This window comes from Osmerus mordax, chromosome 4, assembly GCF_038355195.1.
Source record: "Osmerus mordax isolate fOsmMor3 chromosome 4, fOsmMor3.pri, whole genome shotgun sequence".
NCBI classification, from domain to species: domain Eukaryota; kingdom Metazoa; phylum Chordata; class Actinopteri; order Osmeriformes; family Osmeridae; genus Osmerus; species Osmerus mordax.
The window spans coordinates 20,256,017-20,273,516 of NC_090053.1; the positions used below are offsets into that span (position 1 = coordinate 20,256,017).

General features: G+C 50.3%; 1 protein-coding gene across 1 annotated transcript in view; it reads left to right on the forward strand.

Moving 5' to 3' along the window:
* The window catches only part of si:dkey-82f1.1 (DENN domain-containing protein 2A), a 78,554-nt gene that overhangs the window by 32,327 nt on the left and 28,727 nt on the right, over positions 1 to 17,500 (forward strand).

Consider the following 17,500-nt stretch of genomic DNA (forward strand, 5'->3'; position numbering starts at 1 on the left):
AGGAAGCCAATGTACAGGGTGGTTATCAGCTCCTGCAACACAGACGCAGCGACGGGGGGTCAGGGGACGGAGGGTTTGGCTACAGATCGAGAGGTCGCACGTTTCTAATCCCACCCTTACACGTCGCTTTGGATAAAGGCGTCTGCTAAACGGATGTTATTTTAACATTAGATTAAGAATGAGCAAAAGGGAGGTCTTATCCTGAGAATGTACACAGTGCCATAATACACTGAGACAACGAATTCCACCAAACGTAGCCTGAACAGGATGATTTATCTACACCTTGGGGTCAGTGTGAGAGTGGTTTGTTTTCATTAACAGTGAGAGTAAAAATAAGCTCCAAGAGGTCAAAAGTGTGCCCACTCACTCAACGTACACAAAGCTTTCAAACTTTAGGTTAGTCAGAGACTGAAGTCCCCCCCCCCCACACACACACACAGAGCCGCAGATGCTTGCAGAACCTTCTGGAGACAGGATGAAACAAGTGCACAGGAAAGAGGAAGAGGAAAGAGGAAAGCTAATCAGGCAGACTCCCTCTCTCTTTCACTCTACCTTTCTTTCTCTCTCTCTCTCCTTATTAAGCCATGTCTGGTCGGTTTGGGTGGCTGTACCAGAGGAATCTAGTGATTGTGCACCAGCCTTTGTGTTAATCAGTGGTGCTAATGTAGCATGGACACCACGTGGCTGGGTGGTGGTGGACAGACTGGCTGGCTGGCTGGCTGAGTGACCATAACCAGTCGGCCAGGAAGGCAAGCTTGTTCAGACAAGTGCAAACTCATCCTCTGGAAGCAAAGGCAGAAATGTGGACCGAGAAGGATGACTTCAGTGAAGCCTTATTTGGTGAAGAAATGCCCCAGAAGCACACTGGCTGTTCTGTACTGAAGCCATGTCTGACCAGGACGATCCAGTGTCTCCTCTCAGTCAGCTACTGTTGACTGGGTAAAGACTCACCATACCAGATCATATGGGGCACGAATACAGTAGGTGTGTGTCCAGGCTAGCTATTTCAACAAAAGACTGCTTTAGCCGTGTTTCCACCGACTATTGTGCCTCAGGAACCAGGAACATAAATTGATCGGTCAAGTAGGCCAAATCAATCTCACCAGAAGTCGCTATTGGCTCTCTGAAAAGTTGCTGGATTACGTGATGGCTTTGATTGGTGTATGACAACAAAATTCAGCCTGCCGTAGTGACTTGAGCACAACAAGCAGAGATGCAGACTTCACCATTACGATATACCTTGATGAGAGGTGTGACGGATTGCAGAATTGTTTTAACTGACACTCAAATAATGCTTGCACAAATGGAAGATTTGTCTAGATCGTTTTTTTAGCATTTACATTTTCAGACTAATTTGCTTATCTTCTTGGGGAAATTCCTGCTGCAGAAGCACGGCTAATATGCTAACAGGCTAATGGGCTAATGGGCTGCAAGAACATTCTAGATGCTGTAATTCTCGGTACTAAAAGTTCAGAGAACTTGTGGTGAAAACAGGGCTTTGGTCTCCCTGGTGACCGTGTGGAGCCACAGATCTGAGGAGGACATGGAAAGGAGAATGAAAACACCTAGGTGAGCTGTAGTCCTACCTGTCGATGTATAAAGACTACAGATCCCAGAAGCCTCCATGTTCCCCCCTGGCGATCCACGTGTAGCATGCGCAGGATCTGCAGGAAACGGATCCCCCTGGAACACGAACACGTCACTCACACAACACCAACTCTAGCCCCAACACTGTGGTCCAATTAAGATCTTAGTGTACTAAATGATATCACATCGTATACATTGAATGAAGCAGATTACTGTTGTGTCGTTATTGTTTAGGCTCCTACCTGATGGCAGATGTGGCAAACACTTGGCCGTTGGAGCCCACGCTCAGCACGATGATGGAGGCGATGACCACAATCAGGTCTGTTGAAAAAGACACTGTTGTGACTGTACGCATTTTACTGCAGTACTTGTTTTATATTTCTTTATATTTCTACTTAGGCCTACTATGTTAATTGCACCAACCTACCAAAACAAAGAACTCTAATGTGTAAACCTACTTAGCAATTAACCGGGATTGTCATTCTGAATGCGTACAATATACATCTTTCACACATACATTTGACCCATTAGAAACAAATCAAAATGTAATTGTAATTTTTCTTTTTTTACGAGCCAAAAACCTATGAAAGAAACCAAACTGTGATGAGAGGGCATGTTGTTGTGTGGCTGAGGGGAGCGTGTAGGGGCACCTATGATGGAGATGGGTTTCCTGATGAAGCGCAGCCGTCCCTTCAGACCCACGTACTTGCTCCGGCAGCCGGCAGACCAGAGGCGGACCACGTACTCCGTCCCAAAGAACAGCACCAACACAATCTCCTGTGGACCAGACAGCAGTCAGACCGGCATTATACAGCGGGCAGGGCACCTTAGCAGCATCCACCAGCTGATCAGACATGCTGATCTAATATGCACAGGGCTCGAAGACTCTACACTCACCAGCCCCGCAAAAACGATGGCAATCTATAGAGTGGCTGGTAGTCAAATTTGAACATTCACTAGCCATTTGGCCGGTGGACAAAAGAGTTTATTTTGCACCCTGACTGTGGGGCCGTGGGACTGAGGGGAGCTGAGGAGAGCTAGATAGGTAGATAGTAGGGTAGATAGAAGGGTAGATAGCAGGCCTAGATACCAACAGGACATGTCTGGAACAGAGGCTGAAACGTTGAGTGGTGGAATAAGCATTTCAGATTCAAACAAGCACCATCTAAGAGTCAAATGCAATCAGAGCCTCAGATCTGAAGCTTTAAGCATATCAGTGGGGCCTGACAGCCCTGCTGTTGAGGGGGGGGGGGGGGGGGGGGGGGGGGGGGGGGGAGTTAGAGGCGTCTAATGGGCTCCATTTATTCCTGTCTCCAGGCCACCCACAGTATAAAAAAAAGTAACTGGCTTGATAAGATCTGTGGAAATGCTGACAGCTCATATTCAGTCTGTGTCAAGGGCTGCTGATTGAAAGCTCAGGTTTGCTGGCAATGTGTGGTTGGGCCGTTAACACGCTGATCTGACACACATTCGGTTGGTAGGCAATTATTGCTGCCGGTGTGGAACATTCGGACGCCTACGGATCAGCCTTTCACAAAGCCCTACCGGGGACACACACACTTATCTGGCGACTCTTAGTGACTAGCGACAAACCTGGCGACTTTCCGTTACTTACAATCTCCGTTTTCGTTTTGAGCAGCAGCAAAATAACATTACTGATTTGTGAATTATATCACGTTTGCCTTTCTTAGTTTTCTAACGTTCTATAAACATTGGGAACGCTATGACTACACGGAAGTAGGCTAAATCTACAGATAGGCCTATAAATATTGACTCAATATAGGCGTATGACTTAAACACGTAAATGTAGTGTAGCGACTATTCAGAGAGTCACTAACGATTTCTGGTGAGACTGGGCAGACACTGCTCCCAGGGGGGGGGGGGGGGCAGACACTGCTCCCAGGGGGGGGGGGGGGGGCAGACACTGCTCCCAGGGGGGGGCAGACACTGCTCCCAGGGGGGGGGGGCAGACACTGCTCCCAGGGGGGGGGGGCAGACACTGCTCCCAGGGGGGGGCAGACACTGCTCCCAGGGGGGGGGGGGCAGACACTGCTCCCAGGGGGGGCAGACACTGCTCCCAGGGGGGGCAGACTGCTCCAGGGGGGGGCAGACACTGCTCCCAGGGGGGGCAGACACTGCTCCCAGGGGGGGGCAGACACTGCTCCCAGGGGGGGGGGGGGGCAGACACTGCTCCCAGGGGGGGGCAGACACTGCTCCCAGGGGGGGGGGGGGCAGACACTGCTCCCAGGGGGGGCAGACTGCTCCAGGGGGGGGCAGACACTGCTCCCAGGGGGGGGGCAGACACTGCTCCCAGGGGGGGCAGACTGCTCCAGGGGGGGGCAGACACTGCTCCCAGGGGGGGCAGACACTGCTCCCAGGGGGGGCAGACTGCTCCAGGGGGGGGCAGACACTGCTCCCAGGGGGGGCAGACACTGCTCCCAGGGGGGGGCAGACACTGCTCCCAGGGGGGGGGGGCAGACACTGCTCCCAGGGGGGGCAGACACTGCTCCAGGGGGGGGCAGACACTGCTCCAGGGGGGGGCAGACACTGCTCCCAGGGGGGGGGGGGGGGCAGACACTGCTCCAGGGGGGGGCAGACACTGCTCCCAGGGGGGGGGGGGGGCAGACACTGCTCCAGGGGGGGGGGCAAACACTGCTCCCAGGGGGGGGCAGACACTGCTCCCAGGGCCACCGTGTCGGCCTCCATAATATTTTGACACCTAGCGCTCAGCGGTGGCCTCGGCCCTGCATGGGTGGCCGTCCCTGGGAGTGAAGCGGCTGACCTCTGGAGCCCCTCCATGGGAGACCTGACGACGCGACCTGCTGCAACAACATGGCACTGCACAGTCCCTAGAACAATACCCTGTCACTCAGCCCACAAACTATCTCTGCGAGTCGACTAGATCGAGGACATGAACCAGGTGATTATTGTTGAGCAAATTGCACCGACGAAAAGCAGCGTTGAACCAAGTTCGTTTATGTAACTGACTAAGGAAACTACATATCAAATCAATTAAGGCTTTGTGAGATTGGGGAGGTTGATAGAGATGTAGAGAGAGAGAGATGTAGAGAGAGAGAGAGAGAGAGAGGGAGAGAGAGAGAGCGAGAGAGAGAGAGACGTTGGTCTTTGATTGCTAAAGCCCTCAGAGCATTTGGCCTTGACCTGACCACTGTCCACTAGTATTTGCACAGGAGAGATAACAAGAAACCAAACGTCACTGCCTTTACACTGCAGTGCGCCATGTTACAGTTGAAACTTTAAAATAGAGCAAAACACAAATAGCCTACTGCATATATTAAGAGCGTCTGCTAAATGACTAAATGTAAATGCAGTAGATAATCAGGGACTGGAAGTGCATGGTTGAAACCTAACAGATATCACAGGGAACATTTAGTGGATGTTCTGACAGAAAGGTGTGAATGTTGTTGAAGCCAAGCTTACTGCACACCTGTTACTCCTGATTGACCAGGGACTGTTGCTGATACTGTTGCTGAGCTGATAAGCTTGTTTATCGGCAGTCGGTGGTCACATTATGAGGAACGCAAAGTACAGTAAAGTGTTTACCAAGATTACCAAAAGTCATCATTGTTAAGAACACTTTCACATTGAATTAATACTTTTAATCTTAAACTTTCCTAAATACAACATTTGACTGTCTAATAACATTACAAACAGTAGTATCCAGTACTAGACTTTTTAAACCTAAAAACAAATCTCTCAGTATTGGTACAGCTGTAAAGTAAATGTCCTACAAAACAATTTTGTGGACATTTTAATTTTAAAGTAAAATCCAGTCAAATATCTCAACTGGTGAGGACTAGATATAATAATTCCCAAAGTGGGTCACCCAGTTAGTGGGGTTAGGTCTCATGAAGCAGTAACTAGTTTATTTTCTCTCTGGTGTCTGTCTGCTAATCTCACGAAGATGACCTGGGAGGAGGATTGCTCAGGCCCGGGCAACAGCTACACCACACACAAATAGGATTAGACTGTTGCTTTTGTGGCCCAGTGCAAAGGGGTGTTCACTCCACACACACAGACACACAGACACACACACACACACACACACAGACAGACACACATACACACACAGACGCACACACACAGACAGACACACACAGACACACACACACACACAGACACACTCTTACAGTTTCTACTGAAAGTGTCTGGCGTTCCTTGTTCCCCAGATGGTCCACTATGGTGGCAAACAGCCGCTCCCTGTTTGCTTCCCTGTCTTATTCAGTGAAAGTTGTCAGAAACTTCATTCTGATTGACATTTTACATGAGCAGTGGCTCATGGACTAGAGCACTCACTGCTCTAGTCCATAGTGTCTGGAAGCTATGTTCTGATGCTAAATGATCTTTGTGGTTGTGGGTTCCTGTGATGGTGGAGCTTGGTTTTGTATTCACAAATGCAGCAGTGCTACTACAGCGGTGATATGACCTGGAGTAGAAGGAGGGGAACAGGAGAGAGGGGAGGGAGCGAGACAGAGAGAAACTAATAAAGAGTAAGAGAGTGAGACTAAGAAATAGAGAGACTAAGAATAGAGAAAGAGAGAGAGACTAAGAAAGAGAGAGCCTAAGAAAAAAATAGACTAAGAGAGAGAGTCTAAGAGAGAGAGACTAAGAGAGAGAGAGTCTAAGAGAAAGAGATACTAAAAGAGAGAGTCTAAGAGAGAGAGACTAAGAGAGAGAGAGTCTAAGAGAGAGAGAAACTAAGAGAGAGAGAGTCTAAGAGAGAGAGAGACTAAGAGGGAGAGACTAAGAGAGAGAGAGACTGAGAGAGAGAGTCTAAGAGAGAGAGAGACTAAGAGAGAGAGAGACTAAGAGAGAGAGTCTAAGAGAGAGAGACTAAGAGAGAGAGAGACTAAGAGAGAGAGAGACTAAGAGAGAGAGAGTCTAAGAGAGAGAGACTAAGAGAGAGAGACTACGAGAGAGAGACTAAGAGAGAGAGAGTCTAAGAGAGAGAGTGTCTAAGAGAGAGAGACTACGAGAGAGTGACTAAGAGAGAGAGAGTCTAAGAGAGAGAGTGTCTAAGAGAGAGAGAGACTAAGAGAGAGAGAGAGAGAGTCTAAGAGAGAGAGAGACTACGAGAGAGAGACTAAGAGAGAGAGAGACACGTGATGGATGCGTGTCCCGCTGAGTCTAGCTTTACTTTGGCCGTCGTCTTGAAAGCCAAATATCCTCAAGGACTAATGTCCTGCCTGCCATCCAAAACAAGCAAGCTCTGATTCATGGATGTCAGCTAACCTTGACCCTGCTAAGTATAGCCACTCTGCGACAAGTACACGCACGTCGCACGCATGCAGTACCCTGCTCACATGCACACGCACGTCGCACGCATACAGTACCGTGCTCACATGCACACGCACGTCGCACGCATACAGTACCCTGCTCACATGCACACGCACGTCGCACGCATACAGTACCCTGCTCACATGCACACGCACGTCGCACGCATACAGTACCGTGCTCACATGCACACGCACGTCGCACGCATACAGTACCCTGCTCACATGCACACGCACGTCGCACGCATACAGTACCCTGCTCACATGCACACGCACGAACACAGATGTGGTGATTCGAAAGCAATCCCTCTCTCACACACACACGCACACACACACACGAGTACGGTACGCTCACAAACACAAGTCAACCAGAGACACCATACAGGTGCACACAAAATGAGTGTCTGCCCCTTTAAGACACAACCCAGAACTGTAACAGTGAAACATAATCTGTGGTGCATTTTTACCTCCGCTCGTCGTTTTTACCAGCGAGTAGGGTTTTGTAACTGGTGCTCTGGTGTGAGGAGGCTGCACAGGGATTCTCCCCAGGGTGTAAATAAATGAATAACTCTGTCCTCCAAAGGGCACTGGCCAAACGTTTAGAGTACACAGTGTTCACTTCTGTCCTGTGATTGCCTCTACATTGCTCCTACACTTGTCAGGTGGTGTTTGTGTGCGTGCGGACGTGCATGCTTGTGTGTGTGTGTGTGTGTGTGTGGGGAGGAGTAGGAGGGGTGTATAAGTGTGCGCATGTGTGACAGTGTCTATGTGAGGTTGAGGGTATGGTGTGTGTGTGTGTGTGTGTGTTTATATTCAAACATGGACTATGAGAAAGAGGATAAGGTAGTAAAAGCTGTTTTCCATGTGGCAGATTATGACCATGTTTCTATCTGTACCTGTTCTGGATCTATCATTTAGACCTACTGTACACATTATAATCAACACACCATCTTCCTTAAGTTCAATATGTAGGATGAAAGCATGCATATTTAAGTTTGTGATGATTTTACACAGATTTTCGATTTGAGTTGTATTTCTAGCAGAGCGCCAAAATAAATATAAACATTCTATTTAACAATACTTATTGAATTTATCCTGATATATATAGGCTATTCCAGTTCACTCTGTTACAAAACAGTGCTCCGGTGTAATTTTGAGTAGTTAAATAACCAGAGGAAGATAACGTAAGATGGCTGGACCCAAGCAACCCAACAAAGGTCCTCTACCCCCACCATGTGGACGATCATGGTAATGCACCCAAACTCAACAGGACGGTCCATAAAGATTCCTACTGACCTCTCCCCCTCTCGAAGGTACTGGGAGAGCAGCACACGTGAACTTACCATCCAGAAGAGGGTTCCGCTCGCAAAGTCTGCATACTGTTCTATGGTGGACAGGACACTGAAGATCAGACACACCAGCACCAAGAGGAACCTGAAGATGAGAGAGGAGAGACAGGTTAACTCTGGAGAGGAGAGACAGGTTCATTCATTCAGGAGAGACAGGTTCCCTCAGGAGAGGAGAGACAGGTTAACTCTGGAGAGGAGAGACAAGTTCGTTCATTCAGGAGAGACAGGTTAACTCAGGAGAGGAGAGACAGGTTAACTCTGGAGAGGAGAGACAGGTTCATTAATTTAGGAGAGACAGGTTCACTCAGGAGAAGAGAGACAGGTTAACTCTGGAGAGGAGAGAAAGGTTCATTCATTCTGGAGAGACAGGTTCATTCATTCAGGAGAGACAGGCTCATTCATTCTGGAGAGACAGGTTCATTCATTCAGGAGAGACAGGCTCATTCATTCAGGAGAGACAGGCTCATTCATTCAGGAGAGACAGGCTCATTCATTCAGGAGAGACAGGTTCACTCAGGAGAGGAGAGACACCTTCACTTCTGGGACAGACCTGTGCTAGCCGTGGGCAGGGGGGGGGGGGAGGGGCACAGCTGCAGACCAGACCCTGTGCCCCCCCCCCCCCCCCCCCATCAGGCCCAAGCCAACGTTTGAAATATTTGAAAGGATTATGAATATCATCCCTCAGCACTGCTCAACCTCCCCATGCCGTGTTACACCTGGGGTCCTCTTTCAGAGTACGTCCTGTAGTTCAACGGTATTAAACGCAAAAAGATCATCGACTCTCGCTTGTTTTTCATGATGGTTCTCTCTCTTGCGGCGGTAATCCACCGAACTTTAGCGGTCATGGCGGCCTTAAGCCCTTTGACATGGCCGTGCTAGAGGGACACGGGAGGTGAAAGGACACGTGAGTGCTTGTGGATCATTAAGCATGGCCGTGTTCTGTTTCCCTCACAGCAGAGGAGGTTGGGGTGTTTTGTCACGCAGAAAATCACAAGGGTCACTCAGGGTAGCCTTGCTGGGCCGCTTCACGCTGCTTAGAAGGAAAGAACGGTGTGTTCATGTTTGAACGGGGCCCGTTCTTGCAGACAGCTAGGCGTGGAGTATTGTCATTCCTTGAACTCTGGAGAAGCCCTTGTAATACCCTGCAGGTAGCTGTAATACTGGGACTGCTAAGACTCAAGATCTCCACCAGTGTGTGTGTGTTTGTGTGTGTGTGTGTGTGTGTGTGTGTGTGTGTGTGAGTGAGAGAGAGGCATATACTTTGTTGTTCATGGGGTTTGTGTGTGTTTATATGTGTATATACAGTACATGTGTGTGCGTTTATGAGTGTGTAGCTAGGTGCATATGTGTGTGTGTGCTCGTGTGTGTAAGTGTGTGTAGCTAGGTGTGTATGTGTGTAAGTAAGTGTGTGTGTGTGTGTGTAGGAAGGGGGACATTTTTCTCTCACCGGATCACATATTCCAGATGGCTCAGTGATTTCCCCTCGTAAGATTACTGTCAGCTGCAAAACCCCGCCGCACTGAGACAATCTCACACGCACGCGTTTTCACACACCCGCTCACGATGACACAACGTAAACACATCACAACCATGTGCACCGCAGAAGGAACAAAACAAATTCTCACAGAACAGTACTCCAGTTACATCACCCTCCGGATGCAGATGGGAGCCGTTCTAGGCCTGTTAGCTGCACAGAAACGGACACTAGCAGACTCCACACTAAGACCCCAGAGACCCCACCACCACAGGCCTCTCCACCCAGCCCAGACACCACCACCACAGGCCTCTCCACCCAGCCCAGACAACACCACCACAGGCCTCTCCACCCAGCCCAGACACCACCACCACAGGCCTCTCCACCCAGCCCAGACACCACCACCACAGGCCTCTCCACCCAGCCCAGACACCACCACCACAGGCCTCTCCACCCAGCCCAGACACCACCACCACCACAGGCCTCTCCACCCAGCCCAGACACCACCACCACCACAGGCCTCTCCACCCAGCCCAGACACCACCACCACCACAGACCTCTCCACCCAGCCCAGACACCACCACCACAGACCTCTCCACCCAGCCCAGACACCACCACCACAGGCCTCTCCACCCAGCCCAGACACCACAGGCCTCTCCACCCAGCCCAGACACCACCACCACCACAGGCCTCTCCACCAGCAAGACACACATGTTCACACGGATTTGAGCGGCATCTTTTCCCGGTAGATGTATGTGTGTATGTGTGTCCAGGTGAGAAGCATGATGGACAGAGGGAGGCCCATCTCAGGTCAGAAAGGTCTTAAGGGTGATGGACAGAGGGAGGCCCATCTCAGGTCAGAAGGGTCTTAAGGGTCTTCCCACTCAGACTAAAGGACAGAAATAGACTCAGACATCCTGAACGATGACCCAGAGAGTGGGATTAGACCACGGCAGTCCAGGGTGGTGTGATGTGAGTACAAGGACCCCCCCAACCACCCCCACCTCCCCCATCTTCCCTGATCTGATGAGCTCTGCTGGATGTCAGGTTATATCCCTCCAGATGAGTGTCTGGATTAGTTCCACCAGAGAGACTCCCACTACTAAACATTGTTTTGATTTGAGTAGGATTACTTCTAGTTAGTCTAGTTCAGTTTTCCTTCCAAACTATTACTTCTGGTCCAGTTTTATTTTTACTTCTCTCCTTGATATCGTGAGATATTGTGGAAGTTGTGATATTGTGTGTTATTTTTGCTTGTATAGTTTTTTTTTATTGCTGCACAACCAATTGCCCCTCTAAGGACAAAATACAGTCATTTCACTGTCTCCTTATATTATAATAACAATAATGATCCAGACAACATACGTGCTTGGCTGCAGACAGTCCACACAGAGCTATCTGGAGCACGACTTCATATTGTCTTCTGGGGATATTCCAGAAAGCCGGTTATGCATTATAACTGGGTAAGTTAACCCACCAGCTGAATCAGAATGTTGTTGCAACCTACTGGGAATGTTGCTACAACACTGGGTGTCAGCTGGGGAGTTAACTTACCTGGATATGTCACATGACCTGCTTTCTGGAATACCCCCCAGGTGTCTTTCCGGAAGTTTCCTGAATCTCTTTGTGTGTGAGACAGTGCCGGCTGGACAGTGCCATGCAGGATGCAGTCTCTCTCTCTCACGCACACGCACACGCACACGCACACACACACACACACACACACACACACACACACAGGACTGTGGAGACTCTCCCCCTTTTTATCTCAATGAAGTGAGAGAACGCTGAATAAAGACTGGCCTCGCAGTCCTCAGGTCCGTTCAGACATGCAGCCTGCGTTACTGGATGTGTCAGCTAGCCAAGACACCGGCGAGTCCTGCAAGGTGACCGTGGGGAATTCCCCAGGCACCAGGAGTGTAAATCCTTCATGACAGAAACAGATGTTAGTGAATGGTAGCAGAGCTCCAGCTTTTTGAGCGGGCCGAGATGTGTGTCCTGCACCGGACGGCTAAGGGATCTCCCTGCAGTATCTCACTCATGTTTGGATTACCTCACATATGGAGAGCATCAGAAAACAGCAGAGCATTTTAGTAATCTGAAAATCCATGTCCCAGGGGTGATATTCTTAGAAATGGAGTCGACTCCACTGTATTTTAACTAAACACAACATCGTTGATGGGGCTTGTTGACTTACAAATCACAGTTTATTTGTGACAGAGTAGAACACACAACAGACTGCCACAACAAAAGACTTATTCTTTGTCAACTGACCCTTTAAACATCCCCTGCCCTCTTACGACAAAAACAAAATGCAAATCCAAAAAATCCAATCCCAAAATATTACAAAATCCAAAAATAAAATGCAATAATGTAAGACCACACGAGTACAGTTGTTTTTAATCAGGGTGACTGGACCAAGGAGGCCGACTGGACGTCCCAGAGCCCTTCTGAGGCCCCGGGGAGAGTCTGGGACAGCAGGACACACCAGGTCAGCCTCCCACAGCCCTCTTTCAAAGGACAAACCTCTGGGATGTGATTAAAACAAAAACAGCTGGTGTGCAGATCCCTTAGATCCTCTCGTATTAAGTACGATGTGGGACCGTACCAGACACTCTCTCAGGGTCCTGGTGTGAGTGTCTGGTACGATGTGAGACCGTACCAGACACTCTCTCAGGGTCCTGGTGTGAGTGTCTGGTACGATGTGAGACCGTACCAGACACTCTCTCAGGGTCCTGGTGTGAGTATTCACACCCAGAGGTGTGAGGAGGGAGGAGAAATCCTGGAGCAGTGACGCATTTGCGGCATCTGAAGGTTTTTGCCAAAATCGGCCAACACAGAGATGCAAAGATTTACACCAGATGAAGATATCCAGGAACAGGGTGAGGAAAATCTGGTCCAGCATGTCGGCTGGTCCTGAAGGGGGTCTGGGGGTGTGTCTGAGTGTACACAGCACTGGTCCTGAAGGGGGTCTGGGGGTGTGTCTGAGTGTACACAGCACTGGTCCTGAAGGGGGTCTGGGGGTGTGTCTGAGTGTACACAGCACTGGTCCTGAAGGTGGTTGGGGTGTGTCTGAGTGTACACAGCACTGGTCCTGAAGGGGGTCTGGGGGTGTGTCTGAGTGTACACAGCACTGGTCCTGAAGGTGGTTGGGGTGTGTCTGAGTGTACACAGCACTGGTCCTGAAGGGGGTCTGGGGGTGTGTCTGAGTGTACACAGCACTGGTCCTGAAGGGGGTCTGGGGGTGTGTCTGAGTGTACACAGCACTGGTCCTGAAGGTGGTTGGGGTGTGTCTGAGTGTACACAGCACTGGTCCTGAAGGTGGTGGGGGTGTGTCTGAGTGTACACAGCACTGGTCCTGAAGGGGGTCTGGGGGTGTGTCTGAGTGTACACAGCACTGGTCCTGAAGGGGGTTGGGGTGTGTCTGAGTGTACACAGCACTGGTCCTGAAGGGGGTCTGGGTGTGTGTCTGAGTGTACACAGCACTGGTCCTGAAGGGGGTCTGGGTGTGTGTCTGAGTGTACACAGCACTGGTCCTGAAGGGGGTCTGGGGGTGTGTCTGAGTGTACACAGCACTGGTCCTGAAGGGGGTTGGGGTGTGTCTGAGTGTACACAGCACTGGTCCTGAAGGGGGTCTGGGGGTGTGTCTGAGTGTACACAGCACTGGTCCTGAAGGGGGTTGGGGTGTGTCTGAGTGTACACAGCACTGGTCCTGAAGGGGGTTGGGGTGTGTGTCTGAGTGTACACAGCACTGGTCCTGAAGGGGGTCTGGGGGTGTGTCTGAGTGTACACAGCACTGGTCCTGAAGGGGGTTGGGGTGTGTCTGAGTGTACACAGCACTGGTCCTGAAGGGGGTTGGGGTGTGTCTGAGTGTACACAGCACTGGTCCTGAAGGTGGTTGGGGTGTGTCTGAGTGTACACAGCACTGGTCCTGAAGGTGGTTGGGGTGTGTGTCTGAGTGTACACAGCACTGGTCCTGAAGGTGGTTGGGGTGTGTCTGAGTGTACACAGCACTGGTCCTGAAGGTGGTGGGGGTGTGTCTGAGTGTACACAGCACTGGTCCTGAAGGTGGTGGGGGTGTGTCTGAGTGTACACAGCACTGGTCCTGAAGGGGGTCTGGGGGTGTGTCTGAGTGTACACAGCACTGGTCCTGAAGGGGGTTGGGGTGTGTCTGAGTGTACACAGCACTGGTCCTGAAGGGGGTCTGGGGGTGTGTCTGAGTGTACACAGCACTGGTCCTGAAGGGGGTTGGGGTGTGTCTGAGTGTACACAGCACTGGTCCTGAAGGGGGTCTGGGGGTGTGTCTGAGTGTACACAGCACTGGTCCTGAAGGGGGTTGGGGTGTGTCTGAGTGTACACAGCACTGGTCCTGAAGGGGGTTGGGGTGTGTCTGGGTGTACACAGCACTGGTCCTGAAGGTGGTTGGGGTGTGTCTGAGTGTACACAGCACTGGTCCTGAAGGTGGTTGGGGTGTGTCTGAGTGTACACAGCACTGGTCCTGAAGGGGGTTGGGGTGTGTGTCTGAGTGTACACAGCACTGGTCCTGAAGGGGGTGGGGGTGTGTCTGAGTGTACACAGCACTGGTCCTGAAGGGGGTCTGGGGTGTGTCTGAGTGTACACAGCACTGGTCCTGAAGGGGGTCTGGGGTGTGTCTGAGTGTACACAGCACTGGTCCTGAAGGGGGTCTGGGGGTGTGTCTGAGTGTACACAGCACTGGTCCTGAAGGGGGTCTGGGTGTGTGTCTGAGTGTACACAGCACTGGTCCTGAAGGTGGTTGGGGTGTGTGTCTGAGTGTACACAGCACTGGTCCTGAAGGTGGTTGGGGTGTGTCTGAGTGTACACAGCACTGGTCCTGAAGGTGGTTGGGGTGTGTCTGAGTGTACACAGCACTGGTCCTGAAGGTGGTTGGGGGGTGTGTCTGAGTGTACACAGCACTGGTCCTGAAGGTGGTTGGGGTGTGTCTGAGTGTACACAGCACTGGTCCTGAAGGGGGTCTGGGTGTGTGTCTGAGTGTACACAGCACTGGTCCTGAAGGGGGTCTGGGGTGTGTCTGAGTGTACACAGCACTGGTCCTGAAGGTGGTTGGGGTGTGTCTGAGTGTACACAGCACTGGTCCTGAAGGTGGTGGGGGTGTGTCTGAGTGTACACAGCACTGGTCCTGAAGGTGGTTGGGGTGTGTCTGAGTGTACACAGCACTGGTCCTGAAGGGGGTCTGGGTGTGTCTGAGTGTACACAGCACTGGTCCTGAAGGGGGTCTGGGTGTGTGTCTGAGTGTACACAGCACTGGTTCTGAAGGTGGTGGGGGTGTGTCTGAGTGTACACAGCACTGGTCCTGAAGGTGGTTGGGGTGTGTCTGAGTGTACACAGCACTGGTCCTGAAGGTGGTTGGGGTGTGTCTGAGTGTACACAGCACTGGTCCTGAAGGTGGTTGGGGTGTGTCTGAGTGTACACAGCACTGGTCCTGAAGGGGGTGGGGGTGTGTGTCTGAGTGTACACAGCACTGGTCCTGAAGGGGGTCTGGGTGTGTGTCTGAGTGTACACAGCACTGGTCCTGAAGGGGGTGGGGGTGTGTTTGAGTGTACACAGCAAACATGACAGTCTCTGTTGATTTAACACCACAAGTTATTGTGATGATGAGAATGGACCTGTATAAACGCTCAACGAGTGAATCCAACACTGTGAAAAGAAGGCTTGGACATTTGCTTTGCGCCATACATAAGCCGGCTGAAAACGGAGAGAGATCAGTGGCCCACCTCAGAAAGAGCGCGGCCAGGATCTGCCATCTGTCATGATCACTGTCTCAACACACCCATTTGGCCAGAGTGTGTACATCTAGGAAAATCCATTACTGGCTACCACTCTGATGCCTTAAGACAAAAAGAGCTTACTTCAAACAAGGAGGTTTAAATTAAAGTGTCAAATTACCAGTCTCTTATATAACTTTGTAATCGTAAGTAATGTAAGTTGATAAACAAAAACAAACTGATGCCAAAAATGAGTCAAAATATGTTTTCTTTTCAGCTGTTGATTCTAAATTGTCTTAAAAAGACACACCAAAAACGTAAAAGGTTTTCTCTTACGGAAAGCCAACTCTCACAGTGTTTTTTCAGTGCCATGATAATGAACCATGACCAACTCAATAGTAAATCTCTTGAGTAACAAGCCGCCCTTCACTCAGCGCCAGTCAATCCAACCCTGTCTGTCTTCACAGCATGATTTATTCACGGTTACTGTTACCAAGAGGCAGTGGAAATGTTTGAGGTAGATAGCGACTCAGAGTGACTAGTTTACCTCAGGGGTCACTGCCCAAATGGGGCAGCTCGATATTGTTGGAGGGATCGTCAAAACGAGACCCCCCCTTAGCTCAGTGACTTGCTATGATGACACTCCTCTTTCATAAATGTTCCCAGAAGTCAGATGGTTTCTTAGTACGTGGAAGAGACTTCTTCAGTATACAGTAGAAAGGTATTCTGGTGGTGACATCTGACCATGGCATCGCTGGAAGAGGCAGAAACTTCTCAATCCACGGGCTTAGGTAGGATTATATCTCAGCATCTACAATATGTAAAGTTTTCATCCTGGCTTAGCTATCTGGTGCAGCACATACATGGAGTGGAAGTAAATCTCCTTAAAGGTAGGAGCTCAAGAGGAATGGATAAAGAGATCATGTGAAGTCACAAGCGTCCTTCACAGCCAGAAGTGGTCAGAAGGATGAGCGTCCTGTAGCCGGGCTAGCTGGGGGTCCAGTGTACGCTTGATGGGATGTTGCAGACTGATATAAGCAGCCGTTCACATCCCAGCGGAAACACTCAACAAGCTGCGATACACCAAGCAAGCTCGGCTCAGCTCTTGTCCCCTGTGACCCCAACCACACATGGTGTCACTCTGCGCGGCGAGGATTAGTAGATGGAACTGTTTGATGGAGCATTATTGATCTGCATGGTTTAACTGTCAGTTGGATAAATACTAGTGAAGTGTAAGGAACAGTCAGTTGTATCACACAGGGTGCAAAAGCCAGTCAAGTGCAATTTACTTTTGTCCGATTCCACTAGAGAAGTCAAGATTTTGAGTAAGAGGTCATCACAATGATGTAGGGAATCTTTTGCATTCATTTGGTAGTCTGTAGATTAGGGTGTGTGTGTGTGTGTGTGTGTGTAGTCTGTAGATCAGGGTGTGTGTGTAGTCTGTAGATCAGGGTGTGTGTGTAGTCTGTAGATCAGGGTGTGTGTGTGTATTCTGTAGATCAGGGTGTGTAGTCTGTAGATCAGGGTGTGTGTGTGTGTAGTCTGTAGATCAGGGTGTGTGTGTAGTCTGTAGATCAGGGTGTGTGTGTGTATTCTGTAGATCAGGGTGTGTAGTCTGTAGATCAGGGTGTGTGTGTGTAGTCTGTAGATCAGGGTGTGTGTGTGTGTAGTCTGTAGATCAGGGTGTGTGTGTGTGTGTGTGTAGTCTGTAGATCAGGGTGTGTGTGTCTGTGTAGTCTGTAGATCAGGGTAGATCAGGCCTCACTCACATAAGATGCTGGCCCAGGCCTCACTCACATAAGATGCTGGCCCAGGCCTCACTCACATAAGATGCTGGCCCAGGCCTCACTCACATAAGATGCTGGCCCAAAACCACCCATCCCAGTGTGTATGTGCGTGCGTGTGTTGTGTGTGTGTGTATGCATGTGTGTGTTTATCTACGTCAGGCCTGTTGTGTCGTCAGTCCAGCAGGACAAAGCTCCCTACCTCTCTGATGGAGGGCAGAGGCCGGCACACTCACCCACAAGTAAGAGTTACTTAAAGGAGCCTCTG